We start from the raw sequence: 12,162 nt of genomic DNA, 5'->3' as shown, positions 1-12,162 counted from the left end.
AGAGATTTTTATGTTATTGATTTCTAATTAAATTCAATTGTGGAATGGCTTGAATTCTGTTTTATAGCTCATAATATGGTCTATCTTAGTAAATGTTTCATGTACACTTCAGAAGAATGTGTATTCTGCTATTGTTGGGTGAAGTGTTCTAAAAATATCAATCCAGTCAAGTTTGTTGATAATGTTGTCAAAATTTTCTATATCTTTGCTGATTTCTGTCTACTTGTTTTCTTAATTATTGACAGAGCGGTACTGAAATCTCTTGACTATATTGTGTATTAGTCTATTTCTCTTTGCAGTTCTATTATTTTTTCCTTCATGTATTTTGAAATTCTGTTATTAGAGGCATAAAAGTCTAAGATTATGTCCTTTTGATAAACCCCTTTATCACTATGAAATGATCTTCTTTATCTGTGGTAATATTTTTTGCTTTGAAGTCTATTTTGTCTGATATTAATAAAGCCACTCTAGCTTTCTTTCTTTTTTTTTCTGAGGAAGACTGGCCCTGCGCTAATGTGCGTGCCCATCTTCCTCTACTTTATATGGGACGCTGCCACAGCATGGCTTGACAAGTGGTGGGTTGGTACGCACCTGGGATCCGAACCCCAGGCCCCCGCAGTGGAGCACGCACGCTTAGCCGCTACGCCACTGGGCTGGCCCCTCTAGCTTTCATTTTGGTTAGTGTTACCATAGTATATCATTTTTTATCTTTTCACTTTAAGCTACTTGCCTATTTGAAATACATTTCTTGTAAGCAGAGTATAGTTGAGGTTGTTTTTTAATCCAATCTGAAAAATCTCTGCCTTTTAATTGGGGGTATTTAGACTATTTACACTTTATGTGATTATCAATATGGTTAGGTTTATATCCATCATCGTAAAATTTGTTTTTTATTTGTCCTAATTGTCCTTTTTTATTTTTAGCTCTTTTTCTATCTTATTTTGGATTAATTGAATATTTTTATGATTCAATTTTATCTTCTTTGTTGATTGACTGGCTAGATCTCTTTTTTTAAACTTCAGTGGTTGCTTTACAGTTCATAGTATATATTTTAAAGTTATCATATTCTACCTTTAATCAATAATACGCCACTTTGTGTATAGTATAGAACCTTACAATAATATACTTCCACTTCGTCCCTGCTGGTCTTTGCACTATTGTTGTAATACATTTTACTTTTAAATATTTTGTAAACCCCATTCTACGTTGCTGTATTTTTGTCTTCTTTTTTATTAATCAAGAATTTATGCCATTTCCTCATTATTATGTATAGTTACATCCTTTTACCATTTTTTATTAGCTACTTACCCTAGAGATTACAATATTCATCTTTGATTCATTAAAGTCTAACACAACCTAGAACTTTTATTACTTTCCAGACAATCCTGGAAACTTACAACACTTTAACTTCATGTATCTCCCTCGAAATTTTTGTATTATTGTTGTAAATTTTATCTATGTTATCTATAAAAACATATATTAAATATATATAAAATAACTATGTATACAATTATTTATAATATAATAAATATATTACAAAATATCTACAAATATATCAAAATATAATAAAATATGTGATAAAAATATAACATTTTAAACATATTTTTATTTAAATACACATAATGTATTTATGTTATATATGATATAACATATATAAAATATGTATTATATATAAATATACATTAAATAATGATATATTAATAAATATAATTTGTTGATAATATTTAATATTATTAATATTATATATTTTATGTTATATAGTGTATATTATATATTTTATATATAATTATATTTTAATTAAAATATAATTATATTTATTAATATATTATATAATTTATATATATTGCAAAACCCATGAGACATTTTAATTAATATTTTACATAATTAATCTTTATTTAGGTATGCCCACAAATTTACCATTTTCATCACGCAAATTCAATGTATCTTGTCTGTATCTCCATCCTTCTCTCTAGAGTGATTTTCCTCTGCCTGAAGAATTCCTTTCTATGCTTTGTTGAGTTCAAGTCTGTTGCTCTGGAATTCTGTCACTTCTTGTTTGTTGTAAGATGTATTGATTTCTCCCCAATTTTTGAAGCTATTTTTTGCAAAGTGTAGATTTCTATGTTGCTAGTTCTTTTCTCTCATCATTTTGAATATATCATTCTCACTTAACAATAAAATTTTTCAGTCTTTTTTCTGTTAAAAAATCAACAGTGTGTCTTATTATTGGTCCTTTGAAGGTGAAATATCGTTTTTTGTCTCTCAGTCTGCATTTAAGATTTTTATCATTATCTTTGTTTTTCACTAGTTTTAGTGTGTGCTTAGTTGTGGTTAATAGTGCTTCTTAAATCTGGGCTTGATATTCACAGTACTTGTGTTTAATAGTGCTTTCTAAATCTGTGGTTTGATGTATTTAGTTTTGGAAAATTCTCAGTCAATAGCTATTTAAATATTGCACACACTCCCTTCTGTCCTTCCTCTCCTTCAGAGATCCAATTATACATATGTTAAAACTTTTCAATGTGTGTCACATTTTTTATGCTCTTTTCTATATTTCCCATCTTTTTGTTTTCCATGCTTTAATCTGAATATTTTCTTCTGACATGTCTTCCAGTTTAAATTTTTCTTCAGCTGTATCTAATCTGCTATTATATTCATTACATATAACTTTAGTAAAAGTATTTTTCACTTTTAGGATTTCTATTTGTTTCTCCTTTAAAGTATCTAGTTCTTTGCCAAAAGTTCCCACTTTGTCATTTAATTTCTTAAATATATTAATCATAGTTATTTCTAAGTCTGTATCTGATAACTCCAATATTTGTATCTTCTGTAAATCTGTTTGTATTGTCTATATTCCCCTCTTAATTTTCATCTATTATTTTCTTTTTTATGTCTGATTATTTTTGATTGACATTTCAAATATTGTATATGAAAAATTATAGATATTGTTTAAGGCTCTGAATGATGTTATTTTTCTCCAGAGAGTACTTACTTTATACTAGCAATTAGACTAGGACAGGTTACCTCAATCCAATCAGAGATTAACTTTATTCAAGGCTAGGCTTTAATTCTTGTGAGGTATGATTGGCTAAATAGTGGCCCCCAAAAGATATCCATATCCTAATCCCGGGAACCTGTGAATGTTACTTTATATGGCAGAAAAGGACTTCGTAGACGTCATTAAGTTAAGGATCTTGAGATGGAGAGATAATACTGGTAGGCCCTAAATGCAATCATATGTATCCTTATAAGAGGGAGGCAACCCAGACTAGGGAAACTAAAGAAAAAATAAACAAGTGGGACTTTATCAGATTAAAGAGCTTTTATAAGACAAATGAAACCAGAATCAAGATGAACAAACAACCAACCAGCTGGGAGAGAATATTTGCAAAACATACATCTGACAAGGGGTTGATCTCCATAATATATAAAGAACTCACACAATTGAACAACAAAAAAACAAACAACCCGATCAAAAAATGGGCAGAGGAAATGAACAGACACTTCTCCAAGGAAGATATACAGATGGCCAATAGGCACATGAAAAGATGCTCAACATCACTAATCATCAGGGAAATGCAAATCAAAACAATACTAAGATACCACCTCACGCCCGTTAGAATGGCTATAATCACCAAGACAAAAAACAACAAATGTTGGAGAGGATGTGGAGAAACAGGAACCCTCATACACAGCTGGTGGGAATGCAAATTGGTGCAGCCTCTATGGAAAACGGTGTGGAGATTCCTCAAAGAATTAAAAATAGAGATGCCCTATGATCCAGCCATCCCACTACTGGGAATCTATCCAAGGCACCTGAAATCAACAATCCAAAGAGGCTTATGCACCCCTATGTTCATTGCAGCATTATTCACCATAGCCAAGAAGTGGAAGCAACCTAAGTGTCCCTCGACTGACGATTGGATTAAGAAAATGTGGTATATATATACAATGGAATACTACTCAGCCATAAAAAAAGACAAAATCGTCCCATTTGCAACAACATGGATGGGCCTGGAGCGTATTATGTTAAGTGAAATAAGCCAGAAATAGAAAGAAAAACACTGTATGATCTCACTCATATGTGGAATATAAACCAACACATGGACAGAGAAAACTGTACTGTGGTTACCCGGGCAGTGGGGGTGGGGGGTGGGGGGTGGGCACAAGGGGTGAAGGGAGTCATATATGTGGTGATGGACAAACAAAAATGTACAACCCAAAATTTCACAATGTTAGAAACCATTAAAACATCAATAAAAAAAAAAAAAGAAGAAAACAAAGAGGGAGGCAGAAGAAGATTTGACATGCATGGAAGAAAAGGAGGCAGTGTGACTACAAATGCAGAGATTGGAGTGATGTGGCCACAAACCAAGGAATGTTGGCAACCACCAGAAGTGGGAAGAAGCAAGAAATGGACTCTCCTGGAGCGTTGGGAGAGAGTGTTGTCCTGCTGACAACTTAATTTTGGCCTAGTGATACTGATTTTGGACTTGTGGCCTCCAAAACTCTGAGAAAATACATTTCTATTGTTTTAAGACCGCACATTTGTGATAATTTTTTACAGCAGCCACAGGAAACTAATACATGAGCACAGATCTTTCTTTTTTTTTTCACCCAATTGGTAGAGTATAGACCTTGGGGGCCTCAAATGAAAGCATGGGTTTGTAGCAGGAATCCTTCTCATTGATGGGATCTGAATTTTAATTTTTGTTCCTCCAGCCCTAAAATTTGGTCACAAGCTCTGCTCATCTTCTCAACCTTTGAGTGACAGCTTTCAAATCAGCAAATGCCTTGAGGAAAAAAATGTCAAATGTGACATTCGTGCTTCTGCACATCTCTTCTCTCTTCTTGTTGTGTTGGTGCTTTTTCTGGTTGTTTGCAACAAGTGGATTGCTCTGAAACTGGAGTTGATTTGTTCTTTGCAGTACTTTATTGAGATATAATTTACACATACTAAAGTGAAAATAATAATAAGTGTACAGCTTAATGACTCTTTACATGTGATCATCACCCAGATCATGATATAAAACATGTCCATTACCCCCAGAAAATTGCTTTATGTCCTTTTTCCCACCAATATCCTCCTCCCACAAGAGGAAACCACTATTTTTTTTTTTTTGAGGAAGATCAGCCCTGAGCTAACATCCATGCCAATCCTCCTCTTTTTGCTGAGGAAGACTGGCCCTGGGCTAACATCTGTGCCCATCTTCCTCCACTTTATACGGGACACCGCCATGGCATGGCTTGACAAGCGGCGCGTCAGTGCGCGCCCAGGATCTGAACCCAGGCTGTCAGCAGCGGAGCACACGCACTTAACCACTATGCAACAGGGCTGGCCCCAGGAAACCACTGTTTTTACTCCTATCAACATAGATTATCTTGGCCTGTGCAATTGTTATATAGATGGAATTTTTACAATATGTACTCTTTTGTGTCTGACTTCTTTTGTTCATCATGATTTTTTAGGAAATTTATCTATGTTGTTGCATGTGTCAGTAGTTTATTCCTTTTTTATTACTTAGGAAAATTCCATTGTATGAATATACCATAGTATGCTTATCTGTTCTATTGTTAACAGGTGTGTAGGTTGTTTCCAGTTTTTAGTTATTATGAATTAGGCCACTATGAACATTCTTTTATAAACCTTTTTGTAGATATATGCATTCATTTCTCCTTGATGTACACCTAGAAGTGAAATGCCAGGTCACAAATATGTGTATATTTAACTTTATTAGAAAATGCTAAACAGTTTTCTGAGATAGTTTTATCATTTTATAATGAGAATGTCAGAGGCTCAACATCCTTATCAAAACTTGATATTGTCAGTATTTTTAAATTTTAGCCATTCTGGTGGGATAATGGTATCTCATTATAGTTTTAGTTTCATTTTTTTTCTGATGAATAATGATGGGAAGCTCCTTTTTATATACTTTTTAGACCTATGTGTAGTACCTGTATTTGTAAAGTAGCTATTCAAGTCTTTTGCCAATTAAAAACAAAATTGAGTACTTTCTGTACTTCTTATTGATTTGTATCAGTGCTTTTTTATATTCTTGTACAAGTCCTTTGTTAGATATATGTACTACAGATGTTTTTTCCAAGTCTGTGGCATACCTTTTCATTATTGTCAATGTCTTTTAATGAGCATCAGTTTTTGATTTTGGTGAAGTCCATGTTATCATATTTTTTCTTTTCAGTTAATGCATTTTGTGTTATGTAGGTAAAGACTCTTTCTGTTGACTTTAAAAAGGTGTTTCTTCTGTTCTGAGTTTCTGGGAATCCTTTCTTATTCCATGATTTGTACTTTTTATATACAACTCCTATCCTGCTTTTTCAGATGTACATTTTCTCTTATCCCTCTGAGGAGAGAAATTATTATTTTTATTGTTTTCCTCTGCTCTCTGTGTTGTCTATTTCCTTCTAGTTCTTTATACTTTGTTTATTCTAGTCTCTCTTTTCACTTTGGAAGTCTTTCTCAAACATTGGGTGATTCTTGGCTGGGTGTGAAGAGGCAACTGAAGAGTTGATTTCTAGTTCTGCAAGTGTGAGTGGAGCCGATGGACTGCTGGGCTGCGTTATGCAGTGATCAAGGAGTGAGCTAGGCTTTTTGGAGGAAACTCCACATATCAGTTCCTCAAATTCTCTTCTCTAGAGCCCCTTGGTTTCTCTACAATGGAATCTTTCACTATCTTGCCCAAGGTGTAGTAGAGGGATAGGAGATATGTACCTGACGCTGGCCTTATGGAATCAGGGCTAGAGGATGAGGCTGAAGGTAACACAATTGAGCAGATAGACTTTCATTTAATTCTCACATGTAGATCCATGCCTTGTTCCTGCCTTCTACTGTATCCTCAAGGTCAAAGTTTCTCAGGTTCAATTTCTTCAGTGAATTCACTAATTCATTCTGAAATGATTGACTACTGTATGCCAAGTACTGTCCATGGTGCTGAGCACAGGCAGTGAACAAAGCAAAGTCTGATCTCATGGGCTTAGATTCTACTTGGGGGAGATAGACAAAAACAAAATCAACAAAGTAATAAATAATATATCACATGGTACTAATTTAAGAATAATAAAATAAGGTAAGGGGGATAGAGAGTGACACAGGATGCTATTTTTATAGATGTGGGAAGCTTCTCTGATGAGAGACCTACAGGAAGAAAGGGAACAGGATATGCAAATATTTAGTGAAAGAGTGTTCCACGGAGAGGGAACAGCATGTGCAAGGCTCGCAAGTTAGTGTGAGCCTGTGGGAGAGCAGGGGCCATGTGCATTGGGGAGGGGAGTCAGGCCTCTAATTGCTTGTTGACAGAATTTCATCCACTCTCCCTGACTGCATTTCCAGCCCTGTGCCTCACCCACTGCCATATCTAACATATTTACACCCAGAGTTGATCATATTGTAAACATTCCTCCTCTATACAACAAAATTGTTTTTAGTAATAATTATAAAATGAAACAATAATAACGAATAGGAAAGAAACATGGTGAAAATTTTCTTTATTGAACTTTATATATATAATCAGTAAAATAAATATTACATACAAAAAAGGGAAAAAGTAACGGATTATGTTTTTAACTACATAAATATATTTTTTGAAAAACAAACAAATGTATTCCTACATATTGACCTGTCACAGTAATGAATATAAAACATTACTGTTTATGTTTTCAAGTCTTAACTTCTGCAAACAAAATTTATCTTCTTTATACATGTTCATTAGACAATATAATCAGATAAGTCTATTTATCTTCAATCATAGTTGATTAAAAACACATTAATTTTATTTAAAATTTTTCTTATATGAAGAGAAGATATATAAATATTTAGAAAAAGGCTTAAGTGTATATTTGCAGGTATTCATAAGAAAACCTATTTCACAATGAACTCCAGAAATTGCAATACTGTCCATATTTTTGTTTTGGGGGGCTCAATTCTAGCAGCTTTCAAATGTCTCTACAGTCAAAGAATTCCACTAGATTATCTCCATCTCAAAGTCTGTCATAAATTTCTATTATATTTGTAAAAATTTCTGAAAGTTTTCTTCTGCAAGATTTAGAGAACATCACTGAATCATAATGAACACTGACATTATTGTATCGCTTTAGAATGGGTACCCTGTTCTTGGTGAGAATGCTTAAGGTTTTCAAACATTGCCCTTGTGATTTCTTCTGGCAATGTCTGACCAGCTGCTTGTGTAATTTCTCTTTGCATTCTTCTCTGAAATGCGATTCTTTCTTCCAAGTGCCTATCAATTTTCTCATTATGTTGTTGCATAGTTACTGACCTTCTCCACAGATTTTGTGCACAGATCTTCAAGGAGCAATTTTAAAACGTCGTGTTTTACTTCCCAATGTTTATGCCTGAATCTGGCTGTTTGCAAATATTTTTGTGCCTGATTAACCCTGTCTAAAAGTTCACACCAAAAAACTACTAAATTATATCTCTAAAATAATGTTTTATTTTCTTGATTCCCTTTTTAGTTTTAAGACAATTAACAATTAAAAGAATACTAATTCTTTTAAATAACAATTAAAAGAATAATAATTTTGGTATTAAATATATTCAAATATCAGTAAAATATTTCACATATAAACTAAAATTCATACTTCCCAAACAAAAATATTGCACCTTGCAGTTTTCCCTCTGTTTAATTTTAAACACAAGAAATTGAAATAGTCACACAGAATGACAGAATTGAAATAACTTAACATCTGTTTCTTTGTGTTTACAGTCACTGTGCAATCATTTAGTTCAAGTCTGTTGTTTAAATGTAGGACTACGGGGTACCACAGGGGCTGGGGTCAGGAACTCGGTTGAAAGACAGCGATTCTGATACAAACTTACTCGAGAAGAACAGGCATAGCTGAGTCTGTGTATGTCAGAGGCTAATACCTGGGAGTTCTCTGAATTAAATTCCACGTAGAATACAATTTTTATTAAAGAATAAGTAATACAAGTATGCTAATTTGAAGCATATATATGTGTGTGTGTGTGTGTATTGTGGAAGGTGATGACAAAACAGAGTCACACACGTCAAGGGCACCTAAAATGGAGCCGGAAGGCCACGAGGGAAGCGGGGCTTCCGCACGTCTCTACCCGGGTGGAATGTAAGCTTTTGAACTGTGCTTCCCCACTTTCAGCCTGACTTTCTTCCGAGAAATATGCTTAGTCCCATAGATAAGAACTTTCTGCTTTAGAGATGGCCTTAGCAACCAATCACACGTAGCCAAGAAGTGACAGTTGTTGCCGGCACCAATCACAGATCTTCCAAGACAACCTATGTAACTTTGCTGAAATTTATCTTTTTTTTGCCTTTATAAACCCTTGCCTCTTTTGCTCTCCTCGGAGCACATTTGAGTTTCCACTTGAGTCTATGTCTCCTGAATTGCAATTCCTAAGACCCCAAATAAACATTTTTGATTCTCTTATAGTTTATGCCTCTTGTTCAGTGACATTACAGATTATTCATATATTATCATGTAATATATAATATGTATATGTTATTACATATATATGTTTAAAACTCTGCAGAAAATGCATCCCCTTTGGCCTGTACTGGGCTTCCGTCCCCACTGCTCTCATCCCTCTGTCCTGGAACCTGGTACTGCCCAGCACAGAGCCTTAGGATCCCTGCACGGCCAGGGACTTGCTGCTCATTGAGGCTCCTCTCTGTAGGCACTTTCTCTCCTCTCTCTTCTTTAGAGTTCCTGGACAAGTGGAAAACCAGAAGATGCTCTTCAGCACATTTTGTTGTTTTGCTTTCCTTCTGATTAAAGAGGACAACCTCAGGGCCTTCTTTTAAGGAAAGCTGCCCGGCCAGGGGTCCACCACCATTTTTCGGGGGAAAATGTCAGTATAGGGTGGGGGAGATTGAATCTGAAAGACCTGGGTTCGCATCTTGACTCTGCTGTGTGCCAGCTTTGTGAGATGGACCAAGTCACTTAATCTCTCTGGAAACTCATCTTTAAAGCCAGAACAAAATTAGCACCTCACAGGATTCTTGTGTGGATTAAATGAGGTAACGCATGTGAAAAGTGCTCTATACACTGTAAAACACTAAAAGAAATTCATAGAGTTTAGTGAAACCTAAGCTTCCCTCTTCCACCTGTTATGTCTTCTATAAATATATTAGAATAGAAAAACGGTCAACGCACAACATTCATCTTCCATGATATAAGAAACTTTCACTAACTGAATCCTTTTGAAAAATATCCTGATTTATGCTAGTGCCTGAAAAAAAAATTGACACCAACGTCTAGGTCATATGACCATGTATATAATGAAATTTGAGGCAAACTGTTAGATCTCTTACTTAAAGGTATGCAGTGAGTTAGAACTGGCTATTTAATTAACACTGGTTTCCATAACACAGAATTTAATTCCCAGAAGTGCTGAAGGTCTATTATTTTCATTCTCTTAATGGGAAAGATTCTTATTTCCTGTTTTATCTTCACAAACAGGGGCCGCTTCTAAGAAGGAATTGAAGAGTAGCCTACTGAGACAGTGTTTACATGGACTGTATCTAAAGATTTTATTTATTTATTTTTGCCCCCAAAGCCCCAGTAGATAGTTGTATGTCATAGCTGCACATCCTTCTAGTTGCTGTACGTGGGACGCGGCCCCAGCATGGCGGGAGAAGCGGTGCGTCGGTGCACGCCCAGGATCCGAACCCGGGCCGCCAGCAGCGGAGGGCGCGCACTCAACCGCTAAGCCACGGGGCCGGCCCTGGACTGTATCTAAATAGAGCATTTGCTTTGCAAATATATGTTTCATATCATAGCATCAAAGGCTGTTATAGCTGGAGGGATCCAGTGAGGGCATCTAGTGCTTTTTCCCTTCAAGCTTACATCCACCGTGTGCAAGATGGAATTCTGTTTTCTTCCTCCCTTTCTCTATCTCTTGCTTTCTCCTGTTTTCAAAGAAGCTTCCATTAGCACAGGAGTTTCTTCTGCCATCTTCAAAACTTCTTGCTGTGTATATTGCCTTAATGTTCAGAAAACTAAATTTTCTGACAACCTGTTTGCCGCTATTAAGGTTTTTGAGCAACTTGATGGATAGAGTTGCATTTTCTAAGATGGGAAAGATATGGGAATAATAGATTTAGAGGGAAATTGAGATTTTGGTTTTGGACATATTAGTTTGAGATACTGTCTTATGAGGATGTTATAAGGCCATTAGACACATGGCTTTGGAATTTAGGAGAGAGGTCAGGGATAGACCTATAAACCTGGGAATCTTGACTCTATCAATGGTTTAAAGCCAAGTTTGTGAATAGAGCAATTTATGCTACAAAAACAGAGCCTGATTTTGTAGTAGTTGTATCTCTATTCAATAGTGAGTATTGGATGAATTTATTTCTGTGTAACATTTTGAGGCAATTAGAGGGCATACCTGGTATGAGTAGGCCTCTCTCGACATGAAATGCCTGTCTGCTGCCCAGAGTGCTCCTTCACGGTAGGTCTAACCCTCCACCCTCCATGAGTTAAGGATCCATGCATTAGTACTTTCTTTCCTCTTTTCCCACCTCAAAACTGTGATATGTTAGCATATTGTTCAGCACATTTCACTCACCACTTCCATCCACTTGGAGTAGGGTATATTTCCCCTGTGACACTGACTTTGGGCTTGGCCATACGTCTGCTTTGGCCAATGGCATATGAGTGGCTTGATGTGCAGGGAGGCTTCAAATGTGCTTGCACAAGTTTGGAGTGATTCCTTTTATTTTAACATAATGATTCAACATTTGTATATACTGTGAAATGATCACCACAATAAGTCTAGTTAACATCCATCACCATAGATGCAGAATTTTTTTCTTGTGACGAGAACTTTTAAGATCTACTCTCTTAGTGACTTTCAAATATGCAATAAATATTATTAATTATAGTCACCATGCAGTACATTACATCCTCATGACTTATTTATTTTATAACTGGAAGTTTGTACCTTTTGACTCCCTTCACCTACTTGCCCACCCCTCACCCCCCCACCCCTGGCAACCACCAGTCTTTTTTCTCTATATCTATGAGCTGGGTTTTTTTCAGATTCCACATATAAGTGAGATCATACAGTATTTGTCTTTCTCTAACTTATTTCACTTAGCATAATGCCCTCAAGATCTATCCATGTTGTTGCAAATGTCAAGATTTCATTGT

This window comes from Diceros bicornis, chromosome 6 (assembly GCF_020826845.1).
Source record: "Diceros bicornis minor isolate mBicDic1 chromosome 6, mDicBic1.mat.cur, whole genome shotgun sequence".
NCBI lineage: Eukaryota > Metazoa > Chordata > Mammalia > Perissodactyla > Rhinocerotidae > Diceros > Diceros bicornis.
The sequence above is the reverse complement of the archived record's forward strand: the minus strand, read 5'-3'. Positions refer to the sequence as shown.